General features: G+C 40.1%; 1 protein-coding gene across 3 annotated transcripts in view; it reads left to right on the forward strand.

Annotated features, from left to right (window-relative positions):
* TBC1D22A (TBC1 domain family member 22A) overlaps positions 1-19922 on the forward strand; it is a 1537055-nt gene that overhangs the window by 198787 nt on the left and 1318346 nt on the right. The window lies entirely within an intron of this gene.

Consider the following 19922-nt stretch of genomic DNA (forward strand, 5'->3'; position numbering starts at 1 on the left):
CCATTTTATGTAAAAAACCCACAGCCTCAGTTTTACAAAGTCCTTTAATGTACTTGAAACTTGCTATCATATCACCTCTTTCCCTTCTCTCCTCAAAGCTATACATATTTTGAGCCTATCCTGGTAAGTTTTATTTTTTAGACCATCTACCATTTTGATAGCCCTCCTTTGCACAGATTCAAGTTTGTTAATATCCTTCTGAAGATATGGCCTCCAGAACTGCACACAATACTCAAGATGAAGCATAACTAATGATAAATAAAAAATACCTCTACCAATACATCCAAGCATTCTGCTGGCTTTACTCGCTGCAGTATTACATTGTTTGCTAAATTTTAAATCATCTGAAATAATAATTCCCAAGTACTGTTCCTCATTTGTCAGTAAAGTGTCATTGACCTTGTAATTTTACAATACTCTAAATGCATAATTTTACACTTTGCTGTGTTAAACTTTAGATCCCAGTCATTTGTCCAATCCTCCAATTGTTGTATATCACTTCTTATTTTGTCAAACTTTCCCCTGTAGCCCTTTGCTGATATCACAGATAAATATGTTAAACAAAACAGGCCCCAGAACTGACCCCTGAGGAACACCACTCGTAACAGCCCCCTCTGCTGAATGTACTCCATTTACTAAGACACTTTGTTTTCTGTCTTTAAGCCAGCATTCTACCCAGTTCACAATTTTTGAGTCTAGACCAAGTATAAACAGTTTGTGAATTAGTTTGTTGTGTGGGACAGTGTCAAATACTTTGCTGAAATCTAGATATGCTACATCAACTGCTACATCCTTGTCTAATACTTTTGTTACATAATCAAGAAATCAATTTGATTAGTCTGACATGATCTACGTGAAGTAAAACCATGTTGATTTTGGTCCTCTAAATTGTTTGTCTTTATGTGACATAATTCTTTCTTTTTAGAGGCTTTCCATTAATTTCCCTACTACTGAAGTTAAACTAACTGGCCTGTAGTTACCAGATTCTTCCCTACTGCCCCTTTTATGAAGAGGTATTGCATTTGCTATTCTCCAACCATCTGGAACAGCTCCTGTTAATAGTGACTGATTAAACAGATCAGTAAATGGGACAGTTAGCACTGATCAAAGTTCTTTAAAATCCCTTGGATGAATATTATCAGGACCCACTGACTTTTTATCATTTATTTTTGATAATGCTAACAAAACCTCATCCTCTTTAAAAAGCTTAGTGTTAAGCTCGTTTCTATTTTTCATAGCATCCCTTAATGTAGACATTCTATTTTCACACTCTTTTGTGAAATCAGAACAGATGTAATCATTGAGACAGTCTGCAATTTGCTTATCTTCTTCTATTCTTCTACCATCAACTGTTTTCAATTTTACTATTCCTACCTTATTTTTTCTTCTTTCACTGATATATCTAAAGAATGTTTTGTGTTCATGTTTTACTGACTGTCCTATATTCTCTTCTGTATGAGCTTTAACCTTCCTAATTAACTGCATAGTCTTTTTTTTTGGAGTCTCCATATTTTCATATCATCATCTGATTGTGTGTGTCTGTAATTTTTATAAGCTATCTTTTTTGTCTTTACAGCATGTGCTACTTCTTTGGAAAACTAAATATATACGGATATATACAGAAATATATTAAGACCTCATATCTTTGAGCCTTTATAACTTTTTTGTGCAATATTTTTTTGAATAATTTTTATTAGATGGTGTTATGAGTGTAACTACTTTGTAATGTTTTTTTTTTTTTTAAATTTTTCATGTGACACTTTTTTTGTTTTGCAAAATAGTTAACCAGAGGTCTGAGGACCCGCTAACCCAACACACGTTAACTTTTAAATTGCGCTCAAGCGATTGCGTTTACTTTCAACTATTAATGCTAGCGAAAAACCTGACGCACGCAAACTGCCACAATAAACCCCTTATTGCTTGCGTGTAACTGTTAGCATGCCACTTGTAATCTAGCACTTAGTAATTACTTCACTAAAAAATTGTTAATGTCATTGATAGGCTTGATGAAGTGATATCAGTTTATCTGTGTCTAGTTTTATGTCACTTACAAGGAGTCTTTAATTACCACGGTTAGAATTATGGTGTTGATTTCTTTGCTTGGAGCATAGCTGTACAACTGCATCAATTAACTTCATGGCAAATGTATTCTACTTAGCAAAGTGTTTTGTAGTGCACACTGGTGAGGTGACAGAAGACTAAAAAATTGTCATCAACAGACTTTTTTCTATCTGTCCTGCTACTACACAGTAATCCTGAACTGTACAGTTAATATTAACAAAATGCTAATGTACTGCACTGGTAAAACAAAGAATGCAAACCTTCTGTAAATCACAACTACTTATGATCATTGAGTTTGAGGGGACACATTATCATCTTCTTCCACTTCTTACCTACTAGTGCCCCTATGGTAATTCAATCTCTCATGCCTTTCAGTAATTCTACAACCTCCCGTGGGCAGTGCTGGCCTCTTTGGGAACCACTGCTTTAGAGGGTAAATCCATTGATAAATATGGTATCTACTATTTTGCTCCCTAGCTGATGTCGCTGAAGTGCAGGGAATGTAGAATTATTTCATACCTCTTCCTTGACATACACTAGGAAAAAATAGGGGTAGAGCAGATGGGGCTACTGCTCTAGTAGGAGCGAATGGAGGGTTTCTTTATGATGCCCATCAGCATAGTCAGTGCCCAGAATTTTTTTAATTCTGGCACATCGATGGGGGCCCATTGCTGCTTTGCCAAATATGAGTCAGGCAGCAAAGAACTGATGGGCATATAAATTAGTTTGGACGACAATGTTCCCCAATACATCATCGCCCAGAAACACCTCCATAAACTGTTGGGGGCTAAATCCTGCGACATCCTTATTGATGCCAGGATTTCCAGTGAAGGGTGTGATTTCTGGCCTCTGGTGATGAGCACTACCCACTCCACAGCAGCAATTCCAGCTGGAGCGACACATCTCCTTCTGGCAGGGGGGGGTATCAGCCACAGATACAGCGCTATCAGTTGAGACTGTATCTAATGATGTATCTGATCATATGACAGGGTCAAAATTGGGGTCTGAGTCAGACATAGAGGTTCTGACTCTGACGCAAGGATGGCATACGCCTCCTCAGCACTTATATATTCTCTTTGACATTATTTTTATCTGTCACGGAAAAAGAAAATTACAAAAAAAAAAAAATTAACACTACATTTTAATTTAAATTAACTAAATTAACTAAATGTCTCTGAAAAGAGCCTTTGGGTCTCACGAAAAAATTACTAAAAAAAAATGAACCCCTAAAAATATGCACAGACAGCAAAAAAGTGCGACAAACAATGCCAGTATTTGGCGCTTACGGTCCCGGAACTATGATGTCAGTGGGTGAGAAAAGCCGGTTACTCCGTTGAGGTTGATCGCTTGGGTCCTATGAGTTTCACTTCCGTGTGCTTGTAGATCAGACGCTGCCCGTGACGTGTGATGGATTCTCGCCAATCACTTCAATAGAAGAAGACATTGAAAAGAAACAAAAGAGTGCAGCTGTGAAAGAGCCAGTGATTTATAGTGATCACTGGCAAGCTAGGGGTTAATGGCTCTGAAAAGGGGCCTTTGGGTCTCAAAATTTTTAGCAAAATTAACTAAAACTAACTAAATGGCTTTGAAAAGTCCCTTTGGGTCTTACAAAACAATTACTAAAAAAAAATGAACCCCTAAAAAAATGCACAGAGAGCAAAAAAGTTCTGCTTTGCTAGTGCCAGTGCTTTATAGTGATCACTGGCAAGCTATGGGTTAATGGCTCTGAAAAGAACCTTTGGGTCTTACAATTTTTTTTAAAAAAATTTTTGGTAAAATATTTTGATTGAAAAATAAAGAGATGTATGTTCACATATTGAGAAGGCACAGCTCCAATTTGTCGAAACAATTTTAGAGGTATGACATACATTCAACTACATCAGAATTAAAGAAACAAAAAAACAACATACAATAAAACGAAAAGTGCAGAATATGTGCTTGTCTTATCCATCATTAAAACATGGTCAGTTTCCTTTGAGAAGTATCCACTCAGCATAATTTAGGAAAGCAATTAATACTGAAAATGAACAGGAATGACAAATTGTGCATGATGAAATCTTGTGGATTGTGTCTATTAAAGTGTATAAATTAACCTATTTATTCTTAAGGTATTGTTCCCAGGTCGTTAACATTTCTGCATAAATATCCATCCTGTCCTGTCTCAGATAATACAATTCCTCTAACAGTAACAATTCAGAAACTTTGTGAATCCACATCGTCTCTGTGGGTGGATCCCTAGTTTTCCAATTTTTGGCTATTAAGAACTTGATGCTATTGCTTAGTATGTAGAATAATTTTAAAAGTTGTTTATATTTTATCTTAGGGTGTAAGTTCAATATTAAGGGATCTAGAGGGATTTGGACTTCTTGTATATGTTCCATCTCAGATATGATGGATCTCCAGAAACTCTGTATAGAGTTACACCACCACCACATGTGGGTCATGTTGCTACCTACATGACCACATCGCCAACATTTATTTTTTGATCTTTTAAATAAGCAGTGTAGTCTCTTGTGGGTGTAATACCATCTGTGCAAAATATTAAGATTAATCTCAAGCGATGCGGATGATATGGAAGTTTTTTAAGAAGCTTGAGTGATTATTGGGTATAGCTTTGGGGGAATTATTATTCCGAGGTCTGATTCCCACCTCTCAAAATATGGCATAGAATAACCAGGAGGCGGTGTACTTTTGTATATTATCGATAGAGTATGTCGTATTGGGGTTTCGCTCACACACAAGAGTTCGAATTTTGTTAGTGGTCTGATGATGTAGATGCTTGTCTGGTTAAGTCAGATTTGTGGAGCATGAAATATGGTGTTCTAAATTAACCCATCTTTTGTGTTTATGGATATTCCAATCGATTATGCATTGTAGGAAAATGGCATTTCTATAGTTAGTTAGATCTGGTAACCCAAATCCCCCTTGTGTTTTAGGTATGGACATGACTTTCTTATTGATCCTGGGATGTTTTTTGTTCCATGTGAAGTCATTAAATGCTTTTTGTAATGAGAAAATGTATTTCTCTGGGAGTGGGATAGGTATTGTTTGCAAGATGTACAATATCCTGGGGAAGATGTTCATTTTGAATAGATTGATGCGACCCATCCATGATATGTTTTTGGATCGCCCGCTAGATAAGTCAGTGATTATATCTTTTTTTTTTTTTTTTAAATACATTTTTTGAGGTTGTTAGAAGAAATTTAACATACATGAAGGGCCATAATACATAAAAATAAAAGCAGAATCAATATTTCACAAAAGTAAGATATCGCATAATAAAAGGTCTGGTAGTGAGTCTTTTTAGGTAGGCGGTTTGAACCTCAGTTTTATATTATTATCTTATCTTATTCGTGTTCCTCTAATGGTGCTAAGGGTTACTCTTGAACCCTGCAAACTTATACAATGTGAGAGAGGAATTTGGCTTTGAAAATTGCCACATTTGGACCTAGATGAGTAGAAGAGAATTAGTAACTGTTACAGGAAATGCAATAATCGGAGTTATAGGATAGAAGAGAGAGAGATGGCGAAATCAACAGGCTGTAGCTGTTTTGGTTAAAATGGGGGGGGGGGAGAAAGAAAAAGAGGGGGAGGGGGCCCTTGTGAAAAGTAAGAGTTATTTGTGGGAGAGGGAGTGACAATTAATTGAACACCATTTCATAATATCAATAGAGTAGATACTCTTCTAACCTGATTCTAGGTCTCTAAGTGTCTGTGTATTCTGAGTTTTAATTTACATAGTGAGTGCTAACTAAGTGGGGAGAGAATATAAGCTGGGAGCTAGAAAAGAAGCCCAAAGGGTTATATGGAAGAAGTGATAAGTAAGGTGGGTTATCAGGCAGTATATATCTATTACTATGTAAGTCCCTAGGTGTAGCATTGTGATAGGTCTGTAAGGTTCATACTCGGATAATAGGGTGAGGTAACAGATGTCCTCATGGAATCTCACTTACGAGCAATTACAAATATGTAAGACATATATCAGAATATAAACATATTAAACACTTACTCAATTTTAGCATAAGTAGACAACCCTAAGTAACGTTAGAGATATATGATAGTTAAACTAGAATAGGCATTGGGTTCTGATGTGCAAAGTATATACAATAGAAAAAAACTGAGAACGTTAAACGATGTTCATAAAGTCTCATGTTTGGAGGCTCATGAATCTATCTCTGAATGTGTTCGCCACTATCCCACTCCTGACCTGGTTAAATCTGTGCAGTCTCGGAGCTCACCTAAGTTGAGACATATGGTCAGGAGGAGGTCTCGGGAGGGCTTTGTTACAGAACAATCCCGGAACACACATGGCCTGAGTTCCTTCATGTTGTAGCTGTGTCTATAGGCCGTGTGGATTCTCAGTCACTCCGGGTTCCCCACACGGGAGCCGGTCGCATCCCCCGCACAGGCAACCCAGGGCAGCAGGATAAACACTGACTCGCCAGCTGAAGTAGAGGTGAGATCGGTAGGACGATTAGGGGTCTGAAGTGTCGAAGGAGGCCGTACCGGAGGAGGTGCTAGCTGAGCAGGATTACCCCTCTGTAAAAGAGAACCAGGTCTGGTAGTAATAAGATCCCTGTGTTGTTTCGTGGGTGAGGCAGTTTTCTGTGTTATTTGTGACACAGCCCACCGAATTGGTCTGTCCCAAGTATTCTCTGTTGTGAGGGTCGGGGAAGACTCACCGGTTTGAGGTTCCACGTGGTTCTTGGCGGCCTCCTCCCCTTCTGCTATATTGGTGGTGTCAGTGTCTTCCTTTGTGAAAGGTGCTCTGATTAATAGGCTAAGGTCCGCAAAGTAGTTATCCATCTTCAATCCCAGATCTCGTAGCAGTAACTGGATCAGTGAATCATGTTCCTCCATGATGTAAGAGAGAGATCCTTATCATACAGTGTTGTCAGATAGTCGTGGCGTTTATTTTTATCTTTCTTGTCGCCTCCACTCCTCTCCCTAGGTTGGAAGAAGGGAGGGGGTCCGCCTCTCTGATCTCCGGGTATGGTGAAGTTTGCTTCAGCAGAGCAATGAGGGCTATGTAATGTTTCCCGGGATCAGGGCCGCATCATACAGAAGTGTATTGTTGTAGCTCCCGCTTAACCCAGCTGTGTAATCTTGGTATCTCTGGAATCAGTAGCGTTTGTAGATAAAGCTGAATGGACTTAAGATGTCAGATTACATATATATTTGTAGTAAAGTTAGACTTAGAAAAAATGTAAGCGGGAGCTCTGAAAAACACGTCTATTCCCCTCCAAGGCTGACTCCGCCCCCCAACTTGATTATATCTTTTTTGATTTTGTCGTAATTGAATTGCACTAAACTTTCCATGGATGTGGTTAAGTGAATGCCCAGGTATTTAAGTGATTTTGTGTTTCATGTAAATGGGGACAATTGTTGTACAAGATGGTAAGGTGATATTCAAAATTTCGGATTTGTAAATGTTGATAAGAAAGTTAGAGTGTGTGTTCCTGTGTCAGTAACGGTAAGGAGAGCTCAGGGTTTGTGAGTGTGAAAAGTATATCGTCGGCAAATAGGGAAATAGTATATTTTTGGTCCCCTATGTTTATTCCTGATATGTCTGGGTTAGATCTAATTCTCTCAGCTAGTGCTTCGATTACGCAGGTAAAAAGCAAAGGGGATAGAGGGCAGCCCTGTCTGGTTCCATTTGAGATCTGAAATGAGTCAGAGAGAACCCCGTTAACTCTAGCATAAGGGCTGGGAGTAGAGGGAGAATATGCAAACTATTATCTCATGTCCAAATCCCATCTCTTCTAGAGTGAGTTGGAGGAAATCCCAGGCCACACTGTCCAAGGCCTTTTCCGTGTCGGTAGAGAGAATAACTAATGGTATATTATGTTTTTGAGCATGAAATATTATATTTAAGGCCCTGACTGTGTCCTTCGCCTACCGTCCCGGAATGAATTCCACTTGATCTAGATTGATTAGTTCAGGGAGAACAGTATTTATTCTGTTTGCCAGCATCTTAGAAAATATTTTTATGTCAGTGTTGAATAATGATATGGGTCGATAACTCGATGTCTGCTCCGGTAGTTTGTTAGGTTTTAGTATTACAGTTATGTGAGCGTGTTTCGAGAATGGGTGTGATTTATCAATGCTGTTAAAATATGATAACATGTAAGTCGCTAACAGCTAGATTTAGAGCTTTGTCGGTAAGGACTCGCGTAGCTAACGCTGGCTTTTTTCTGGCCGCACCATAAAAATAACTCTGGTATTGAGAGTCCACAGAATGTCAGCGTTAGGCTCCAAAAAAGGAGCGTAGAGCATATTTAACTCAACTGCAACTCTCGATACCAGAGTTGCTTACGGACGCGGCCAGCCTCAAAAACGTGCTCGTGCACGATTCCCCCATAGGAAACAATGGGGCTGTTTGAGCTGAAAAAAAACCTAACACCTGCAAAAAAGCCGCGTTCAGCTCCTAACGCAGCCCCATTGTTTGCTATGGGGAAACACTTCCTACGTCTGCACCTAACACTTTAACATGTACCCCGAGTCTAAACACCCCTAACCTTACACTTATTAACCCCTAATCTGCCGCCCCCGCTATCGCTGACCCCTGCATATTATTATTAACCCCTAATCTGCCGCTCCGTAAACCGCCGCTACTTACATTATCCCTATGTACCCCTAATCTGCTGCCCTAACATCGCCGACCCCTATATTATATTTATTAACCCCTAATCTGCCCCCCACAACGTCGCCTCCACCTGCCTACACTTATTAACCCCTAATCTGCCGACCGGACCGCACCGCTATTATTATAAAGTTATTAACCCCTAATCCGCCTCACTAACCCTATAATAAATAGTATTAACCCCTAATCTGCCCTCCCTAACATCGCCGACACCTAACTTCAATTATTAACCCCTAATCTGCCGACTGGAGCTCACCGCTATTCTAATAAATGTATTAACCCCTAAAGCTAAGTCTAACCCTAACACTAACACCCCCCTAAATTAAATATAATTTTAATCTAACGAAATTAATTAACTCTTATTAAATAAATTATTCCTATTTAAAGATAAATACTTACCTGTAAAATAAATCCTAATATAGCTACAATATAAATTATAATTATATTATAGCTATTTTAGGATTAATATTTATTTTACAGGTAACTTTGTATTTATTTTAACCAGGTACAATAGCTATTAAATAGTTAAGAACTATTTAATAGCTAAAATAGTTAAAATAATTACAAAATTACCTGTAAAATAAATCCTAACCTAAGTTACAATTAAACCTAACACTACACTATCAATAAATAAATTAAATACAATACCTACAAATAACTACAATGAAATAAACTATCTAAAGTACAAAAAATAAAAAAGAACTAAGTTACAAAAAATAAAAAAATATTTACAAACATAAGAAAAATATTACAACAATTTTAAACTAATTACACCTACTCTAAGCCCCCTAATAAAATAACAAAGCCCCCCAAAATAAAAAAATGCCCTACCCTATTCTAAATTACTAAAGTTCAAAGCTCTTTTACCTTACCAGCCCTGAACAGGGCCCTTTGCGGGGCATGCCCCAAGAAGTTCAGCTCTTTTGCCTGTAAAAAAAAAAACATACAATACCCCCCCCCCCCCCAACATTACAACCCATCACCCACATATCCCTAATCTAACCCAAATCCCCCTTAAATAAACCTAACACTAAGCCCCTGAAGATCTTCCTACCTTATCTTCACCATACCAGGTTCACCGATAGATCCAGAAGAGCTCCTCCGATGTCCTGATCCAAGCCCAAGCGGGGGGCTGAAGAGGTCCATGATCCGGCTGAAGTCATCATCCAAGCGGGAGCTGAAGAGGTCCATGATCCGGTTGAAGTCTTCATCCAAGCGGGAGCTGAAGAGGTCCATGATCCGGATGAAGTCTTCTATCAACGGCATCTTCAATCTTCTTTCTTCCGGAGCCATCATTTTCCAGCCGACGCGGAACATCCTCCTCTCCAGACGCCTACTAGCCGAATGACGGTTCCTTTAAATGACGTCATCCAAGATGGCGTCCCTCGAATTCCGATTGGCTGATAGGATTCTATCAGCCAATCGGAATTAAGGTAGGAATATTCTGATTGGCTGATGGAATCAGCCAATCAGAATCAAGTTCAATCAAGTTCAATCTGACAGTATCAGAAAGTGGGAGGGACAGGGCGGTTCCGTGGGCTAATCTGGGGAGTTCCCAGGATATGTCTGTAGCTCTCTCACAAGTCTTGTGAAAATTTCTAAGCGTTTTAAACAAGCTGTTCTCACTGATTTGTCTCGCCAGCTGTATGCAGGTGAAGTTTGGTGAAAATTCTTAATACACTTGTTTTAACTAACAGAAAAGTAATATATAAAATATAGATAAAAGCAGTTTAATGGGATAGTAAACCAATTTTTCAGATTCAGATAGAGCATGCAATTTTAAGCAACTTTCTAATTTACTCCTATTATCAATTTTTTCTTTGTTCCCTTTTTATCTTTATTTGAAAAGGTAGGAACTTAAGCTAAGGAGCTGGCCCATTTTTGGTTCAGCACCCTGGCTAGCGCTAGTGATTGGTGGCTACATTTAGCCACCCAATTAGCAAGAGCAACCCAGGTTCTTAACCAAAAATGGGCCATTAAACACTAAATAAATGCTAGATAGAATGATGCAGTCAAAGAAAAGCTTAGTCTGAGCATAACATGTAGATTTATTTTTTAAAGTGTATTAGCTGTTTAAATATTGGAAAAATAAGTGTAAAGTGTAAAGTTTTAGTATAAAATAATGGGAGCTGCCATGTTGTAACTTAGGTTACCTTCTCTGCTGTGGCCAATTAGGGACAGTTATAAACAGGTCACTAGAGTGTGCAGCCAATGGTTTTGTGGAATATAACAGTGTTCTGCACTTCTGTTTCTAACAGGAACTGAAATGCTCACAGTTTCAGAATGGAATTACGGGAAAAGGGGGCAAAATAAATAATGAAAGTATATTGTAGAGTTTTTTTAATATGCGATTTATCAGTTTATATTACAATCTCAAAGTGTTTAATGTCCCTTTAAGCTTTACATTCTTGCTTTTCAAATAAAGATACCAAGAGAAGGAAGAAAAATTGATAATAGGAGTAAATTGGAAAGTTTCTTAAAATTGATTGCTCTATCTAAATTATGAAAATTTAATTTTGATTTTACTGTCCCTTTAAATTGTAGTGAAAATATTTCAGTTTAATTTGGAATTGATCCAAACAGAGTCTTTATATCAGCTCCAGGGGTTCTCCAGTTACCTTCTCTCTCCCATGTGAATTTTTGTATCCCAGAGAACTTTGTTTCTTTCTATGGAAGGCATCTCTCATCTCTCTGGGATTTCTAGGTTCCACCCCTTTTCTTAGAAATTTCAGTGAATTCTACCCCTGTGAAGTCAGCACTATCCACTAGATTTAGAGTTCTGCGGCCAAAGGGGTGCGTTAGCTACACGTGTTTTTTTCCCCCCGCACCTTTTAAATACCGCTGGTATTTAGAGTTCACAGAAGGGCTGCGTTAGGCTCCAAAAAGGGAGCGTACAGGCATATTTACCGCCACTGCAACTTTAAATACCAGCGGTGCTTACGGACGCGGCCAGCTTCAAAAACGTGCTTGTGCACGATTCCCCCATAGGACACAATGTTTGAGCTGGAAAAAAATCTAACACCTGCAAAAAAGCAGCGTTCAGATCCTAACGCAGCCCCATTGTTTCCTATGGGGAAACACTTCCTAAGTCTGCACCTAACACCCTAACATGTACCCCGAGTCTAAACACCCCTAACCTTACACTTATTAACCCCTAATCTGCCACCCCCGCTATCGCTGACCCCTGCATATTATTTTTAACCCATAATCTGCCGCTCCGTACACCGCCGCAACCTACGTTATCCCTATGTACCCCTAATCTGCTGCCCCTAACACCGCCGACCCCTATATTATATTTATTAACCCCTAATCTGCCGCCCCCAACGTCGCCGCCACCTACCTACAATTATTAACCCCTAATCTGCCGACCGGATCTCACCGCTACTATAATAAAATTATTAACCCCTAATCCGCCTCACTCCCGCCTCAATAACCCTATAATAAATAGTATTAACCTCTAATCTGCCCTCCCTAACATCACCGACACCTAACTTCAAGTATTAACCCCTAATCTGCCGACCGGACCTCGCCGCTACTCTAATAAATTTATTAACCCCTAAAGCTAAGTCTAACCCTAACCCTTAACTCTTATTAAATAAATTATTCCTATTTTAAACTAAATACTTACCTGTAAAATAAACCCTAATATAGCTACAATATAAATTATAATTATATTGTAGCTATTTTAGGATTAATATTTATTTTACAGGTAACTTTGTATTTATTTTAACCAGGTACAATAGCTATTAAATAGTTAATAACTATTTAATAGCTACCTAGTTAAAATAATTACAAAATTACCTGTAAAATAAATCCTAACCTAAGTTACAATTAAACCTAACACTACACTATCAATAAATTAATTACATACTAATACCTACAAATAAATAAAATTAAATAAACTAACTAAAGTACAAAAAATAAAAAAGAACTGTTACAAAAAATAAAAAAATAATTTACAAACATTATAAAAATATTACAACAATTTTAAGCTAATTACACCTACTCTAAGCCCCCTAATAAAATAACAAAGCCCCCCAAAATAAAAAAATGCCCTACCCTATTCTAAAATACAAATAGAAAAGCTCTTTTACCTTACCAGCCCTTAAAAGGGCCTTTTGCGGGGCATGCCCCCAAGAATTCTGCTCTTTTGCCTGTAAAAAAAAACCCATACAATACCCCCCCCCCAACATTACAACCCACCACCCACATAACCCTAATCTAATCCAAACCCCCCTTAATTAAACCTAACACTAAGCCTGTGAAGATCTCCCTACCTTCTCTTCACCACACCGGATATCACCGATCCGTCCAGAAGAGGCTCCGAAATCTTCATCCAAGCCCAAGTCGGGGGCTGAAGAGGTCCATCATCGGGCTGAAGAGGTCCATCATCCGGCTGAAGTCTTGATCCAAGCGGGGGCTGAAGAGATCCATCATCCGGCTGAAGTCTTGATCCAAGCGGGGGCTGAAGAGATCCATCATCCGGCTGAAGTCTTCTATCAAGCGGCATCTTCAATCTTCTTTCTTCCCGATCCATCTTCATCCCGCCGACGCGGAACATCCATCCTGGCCGACGACTTCCCGACAAATGACGGTTCCTTTAAGGGACGTCATCCAAGATGGCGTCCCTCGAATTCCGATTGGCTGATAGGATTCTATTAGCCAGTCGGAATTAAGGTAGGAAAATTCTGATTGGCTGATGGAATCAGCCAATCAGATTCAAGTTCAATCCGATTGGCTGATCCAATCAGCCAATCAGATTGAGCTTGCATTCTATTGGCTGATCGGAACAGCCAATAGAATGCAAGCTCAATCTGATTGGCTGATTGGATCAGCCAATCGGATTGAACTTGAATCTGATTGGCTGATTCCATCAGCCAATCAGAATTTTCCTACCTTAATTCCGATTGGCTGATAGAATCCTATCAGCCAATCGGAATTCGAGGGACGCCATCTTGGATGACGTCCCTTAAAGGAACCGTCATTTGTCGGGAAGTCGTCGGCCAGGATGGATGTTCCGCGTCGGCGGGATGAAGATGGATCCGGAAGAAAGAAGATTGAAGATGCCGCTTAATAGAAGGCTTCAGCCGGATGATGGATCTCTTCAGCCCCCGCTTGGATCAAGACTTCAGCCCGATGATGGACCTCTTCAGCCCCCGCTTGGGCTTGGATGAAGATTTCGGAGCCTCTTCTGGACTCTTTATTAGAGTAGCGGTGAGGTCCGGTCGGCAGATTAGGGGTTAATACTTGAAGTTAGGTGTCGGTGATGTTAGGGAGGGCAGATTAGGGGTTAATACTATTTATTATATTGTTATTGAGGCGGGAGTGAGGCGGATTAGGGGTTAATAACTTTATTATAGTAACGGTGAGGTCCGGTCGGCAGATTAGGGGTTAATAATTGTAGGTAGGTGGCGGCGACATTGGGGGCGGCAGATTAGGGGTTAATAAATATAATATAGGGGTCGGCGTTGTTAGGGGCAGCAGATTAGGGCTACATAGGGATAATGTAGGTTGTGGCGGTGTGCGGTCGGCAGATTAGGGGTTAAAAAAATTATTAGAGTGGCGGCGATGTGGGGGGGCCTCGGTTTAGGGGTACATAGGTAGTTTGTGGGTGTTAGTGTACTTTAGAGCACAATAGTTAAGAGCTTTATGAACCGGCGTTAGCCCAGAAAGCTCTTAACTCCTGGCTTTTCTCTGCAGCTGGAATCTTGGCGTTAGATTTCTAACGCTCACTTCAGCCAAGACTCTAAATACCGGCGTTAAAAAGATCCCATTGAAAAGATAGGATACGCAAATAGCGTAGGGGGATCTGTGGTATGCAAAAGTCGCGGCTGGAAAGTGAGCGTTAGACCCTTTCCTGACTGACTCTAAATACCAGCGGGCGGCCAAAACCAGCGTTAGGAGCCCCTAATGCTGGTTTTGACGGCTAACGCAGAACTCTAAATCTAGGCGTATATTCTCTCTGAAACTAGAGAATGTTTGATTATCTGGCCCTTTGAAAGTAATGACACTCTCTGGGAAACTGAAGCTGACAGTTTTTCAGTTTTAATTTAAATAAAAGACATGCAAAGTGCAATCTAATTTGTAAAAGATGCATATATATATGCAAAGTATGAGCCTAATTTGTTAGTTACACAGAAAATGTGAGGGCATAATCAACATTTATAAAATCACAATCCTAAATATACTGTGCAAAGTTTAAATGTAATACAATTTAATCATACGTGTAAAGTGATATAAAATAGAAAGCACAATTTGTAAATGCAGCAGAACTGTCATGTCATGCAGTGCTATATTGCACTGGGTTTGTCTCTCCTTCACATACAGAAATGCAGGGAACACCCCTTGGAGAAGTAATGCAAAATCTGCCTTTTGAAAATTTAACTAGGGATCTTGCAGTGCTAGATCATTTTAGAATATCTCACCTGAGCATAGAGGTTTTGAATATCAGGGCCTAAGTGTTGGGCTTTGGTTTACAAACAGGTATAAAATAAGGAAGCAAGTGTGTTTACACAAAGTGATATCATAATGAGATCTAATTTTACCTGCAAGCTCAACCCATTGTAATAGGCTGTAGTTTCAAAGCACAAAGCCAGCAATTTCATATACACAAATAAACCTGAAGATACAACTTCTCATTCATTCTATACTCTACAGATGTTATAACAAGTCACTTGAAATACATTAAGGGAAAAGCAATTTTACAGTATACTGTCCCTTTAATTGTTTTCTGGCAGTACTTCTTGTTTGCACCTAATTTTTCCTGCTCTGTCCTTTTCTACCTTTCTATTTCTCCTTCTTGGGAGAACAGTGCCAGTTTTGCTAATAAAATTATACGCTTAAATGCTTTGAAAACAACTAATAAAATAACTAGTATGCAGATTGTTTGCTCAATGGCTCATATATACTAATCTACATATAAAATTAACTCTAAAAGGGTTTTGTAATGCAAAATACATACTCCAGTTTGTTACAGCATATATTTTTTTCAATACTCGTAGTGTAACTCTGGTTTTAAACAAATTGATTGGCAGGGTCTTACAACTAGCAGTTCTCTGCAGCTCCTGAGTGGGACTTTTTGTGTTTAACTTTCTTCTGTTATGTGCGATCAGTCCACGGGTCATCATTACTTCTGGGATATAACTCCTCCCCAACAGGAAATGCAAGAGGATTCACCCAGCAGAGCTGATATAGCTCCTCCCCTCTACGTCAGTCCCAGTCATTCTCTTGCACCCAACGACTAGATAGGATGTGTGAGAGGACTATGGTGATTATACTTAGTTTTTATGACTTCAATCAAAAGTTTGTTATTTTACAATAGCACCGGAGCGTGTTATTACTTCTCTGGCAGAGTTTGAAGAAGAATCTACCAGAGTTTTTTACTATGATTTTAACCGGAGTAGTTAAGATCATATTGCTGTTCTCGGCCATCTGAGGGAGGTAAAGGCTTCAGATCAGGGGACAGCGGGCAGATGAATCTGCATTGAGGTATGTAGCAGTTTTTATTTTCTGAATGGAATTGATGAAAAAATCCTGCTATACCGTTATAATGACATGTATGTATACACTTCAGTATTCTGGGAATGGTTTTTCACCGGAACTACTCTGTTAAAGGTCACTAATCCTTTTAATAAATATTGTCATGTTAAACGTTTTTGCTGGAATGTAGAATCGTTTACATTACTGAGGTACTGAGTAAATAAATGTTTGGGCATTATTTTCCACTTGGCAGTTGTCTGCTTTAAATTGTGACAGTTTCGTTTCTCCTCACTGCTGTGTGTGAGGGGAGGGGCCGTTTTTGGCGCTCTTTTGCTACGCATCAAAAAATTCCAGTCAGCTACTATTATATTTCCTGCATGATCCGGTTCACTGACAGATCTCAGGGGTCTTCAAACTTCTTTGAAGGGAGGTACATTCTCTCAGCAGAGCTGTGAGAATTTTTATTGACTGTGAATAAAAACGTTACTCTATAATTTTTTATGTCAAATTTAGTTATTTACTAATGGGAACAAACCTTTGCTAAAAGTTGTGTTATTTTAAACTTGATGCTATAACTGTTTCAGTTCATTATCTCAACTGTCATTTAATCGTTTAAGTACCTCTTTGAGGCACAGTACGTTTTTGTTAAAAAAGATTATAACCAGGTTGCAAGTTATTGCTAGTGTGTTAAACATGTCTGACTCAGAGAATGATATCTGTGTCATTTGTTCCAATGCCAAGGTGGAGCCCAATAGAAATTTATGTACTAACTGTATTGATGCTACTTTAAATAAAAGTCAATCTGTACAATGTGAACAAATTTCACCAAACTGCGAGGGGAGAGTTATGCCGACTAACTCGCCTCACGCGGCAGTACCTGCATCTCCCGCCCGGGAGGTGCGTGATATTATGGCGCCTAATACATCTGGGCGGCCATTACAGATAACATTACATGATATGGCTACTGTTATGACTGAAGTTTTGTCTAAATTACCAGAACTAAGAGGCAAGCGTGATCACTCTGGGGTGAGAACAGAGTGCGCTGACAATACTAGGGCCATGTCTGATACTGCGTCACAGCTTGCAGAGCATGAGGACGGAGAGCTTCATTCTGTGGGTGACGGTTCTGATCCAAACAGATTGGATTCAGATATTTCAAATTTTAAATTTAAATTGGAGAACCTCCGTGCATTACTAGGGGAGGTCTTAGCAGCTCTCAATGATTGTAACACCATTGCAATACCAGAGAAAATGTGTAGGTTGGATAAATACTTTGCGGTACCGGCGAGTACTGACGTTTTTCCTATACCTAAGAGATTAACTGAAATTGTTACTAAGGAGTGGGATAGACCCGGTGTGCCGTTCTCACCCCCTCCAATATTTAGAAAGATGTTTCCAATAGACGCCACTACTCGGGACTTATGGCAAACGGTCCCTAAGGTGGAGGGAGCAGTTTCTACTTTAGCTAAGCGTACCACTATCCCGGTGGAGGATAGCTGTGCTTTTTCAGATCCAATGGATAAAAAATTAGAGGGTTACCTTAAGAAAATGTTTGTTCAACAAGGTTTTATATTGCAACCCCTTGCATGTATCGCGCCGATTACGGCTGCGGCAGCATTTTGGATTGAGTCTCTGGAAGAGAACCTTAGTTCATCTACGCTAGACGACATTATGGACAGACTTAGAGTCCTTAAACTAGCCAATTCATTCATTTCGGAGGCCGTAGTACATTTAACCAAACTTACGGCTAAGAACTCTGGATTCGCCATACAGGCACGTAGAGCACTGTGGCTAAAATCCTGGTCAGCTGATGTTACTTCTAAGTCTAAATTACTTAATATACCTTTCAAGGGGCAGTCTTTATTTGGGCCCGGGTTGAAAGAAATTATCGCTGACATTACAGGAGGTAAGGGCCACGCCCTACCTCAAGACAAAGCCAAAACTAAGGCTAGACAGTCTAATTTTCGTCCCTTTCGGAATTTCAAACCTGGAGCAGCGTCAACCTCCACTGCACCAAAACAGGAAGGAGCTGTTGCTCGTTACAGGCAAGGCTGGAAACCTAACCAGTCCTGGAATAAGGGCAAACAGGCCAGGAAACCTGCTGCTGCCCCAAAGACAGCATGAACCGAGAGCCCCCGATCCGGGACCGGATCTAGTGGGGGGCAGACTTTCTCTCTTCGCTCAGGCCTGGGCAAGAGATGTTCAGGATCCCTGGGCGCTGGAGATCATATCTCAGGGATACCTTCTAGACTTCAAATTATCTCCCCCAAAAGGGAGATTTCATCTGTCAAGGTTGTCAACAAACCAGATAAAGAAAGAAGCGTTTCTACGCTGTGTACAAGATCTGTTATTAATGGGAGTGATCCATCCAGTTCCGCGGTCGGAACAAGGACAAGGGTTCTACTCAAACCTGTTTGTGGTTCCCAAAAAAGAGGGGACTTTCAGGCCAATCTTAGATTTAAAGATTCTAAACAAATTCCTAAGAGTTCCATCGTTCAAAATGGAAACTATTCGGACAATCTTACCTATGATCCAAAAGGGTCAGTACATGACCACAGTGGATTTAAAAGATGCTTACCTTCACATACCGATTCACAAAGATCATCAACGGTATCTACGGTTTGCCTTCCTAGACAGGCACTACCAGTTTGTAGCTCTTCCATTCGGATTGGCTACGGCCCCAAGAATCTTCACAAAGGTTCTGGGTGCCCTTCTGGCGGTACTAAGACCGCGAGGGATTTCGGTAGCTCCGTACCTAGACGACATTCTAATACAAGCTTCAAGCTTTCAAACTGCCAAGTCTCATACAGAGTTAGTTCTGGCATTTCTAAGGTCGCATGGATGGAAAGTGAACGAAAAGAAAAGTTCTCTTTTTCCTCTCACAAGAGTTCCATTCTTGGGGACTCTTATAGATTCTGTAGAAATGAAGATTTACCTGACAGAAGACAGGTTAACAAGGCTTCAGGATGCATGCCGTGTCCTTCATTCCATTCAACACCCGTCAGTAGCTCAATGCATGGAGGTGATCGGCTTAATGGTAGCGGCAATGGACATAGTACCTTTTGCACGCCTACACCTCAGACCGCTGCAATTGTGCATGCTAAGTCAGTGGAATGGGGATTACTCAGATTTGTCCCCTACCCTGAATCTGAATCAAGAGACCAGAAATTCTCTTCTATGGTGACTTTATCGGCCACACCTGTCCAGGGGGATGCCATTCAGCAGGCCAGACTGGACAATCGTAACAACAGACGCCAGCCTGCTAGGTTGGGGCGCTGTCTGGAATTCTCTGAAGACTCAGGGATTATGGAATCAGGAGGAGAGTCTCCTTCCAATAAACATTCTGGAATTGAGGGCAGTTCTCAATGCCCTTCTAGCTTGGCCCCAATTAACAACTCAGGGGTTCATCAGGTTTCAGTCGGACAATATCACGACTGTAGCTTACATCAACCATCAGGGAGGGACAAGAAGCTCCCTAGCAATGATGGAAGTATCAAAGATAATTCGCTGGGCAGAGTCTCACTCTTGCCACCTGTCAGCAATCCACATCCCGGGAGTGGAGAACTGGGAGGCGGATTTCTTGAGTCGCCAGACTTTTCATCCGGGAGAGTGGGAACTTCATCCGGAGATTTTTGCCCAAATACTTCGACGTTGGGGCAAACCAGAGATAGATCTCATGGCGTCTCGCCAGAACGCCAAACTTCCTCACTACGGGTCCAGATCCAGGGATCCGGGAGCG

This window comes from Bombina bombina, chromosome 6, assembly GCF_027579735.1.
Source record: "Bombina bombina isolate aBomBom1 chromosome 6, aBomBom1.pri, whole genome shotgun sequence".
Lineage (NCBI taxonomy): Eukaryota > Metazoa > Chordata > Amphibia > Anura > Bombinatoridae > Bombina > Bombina bombina.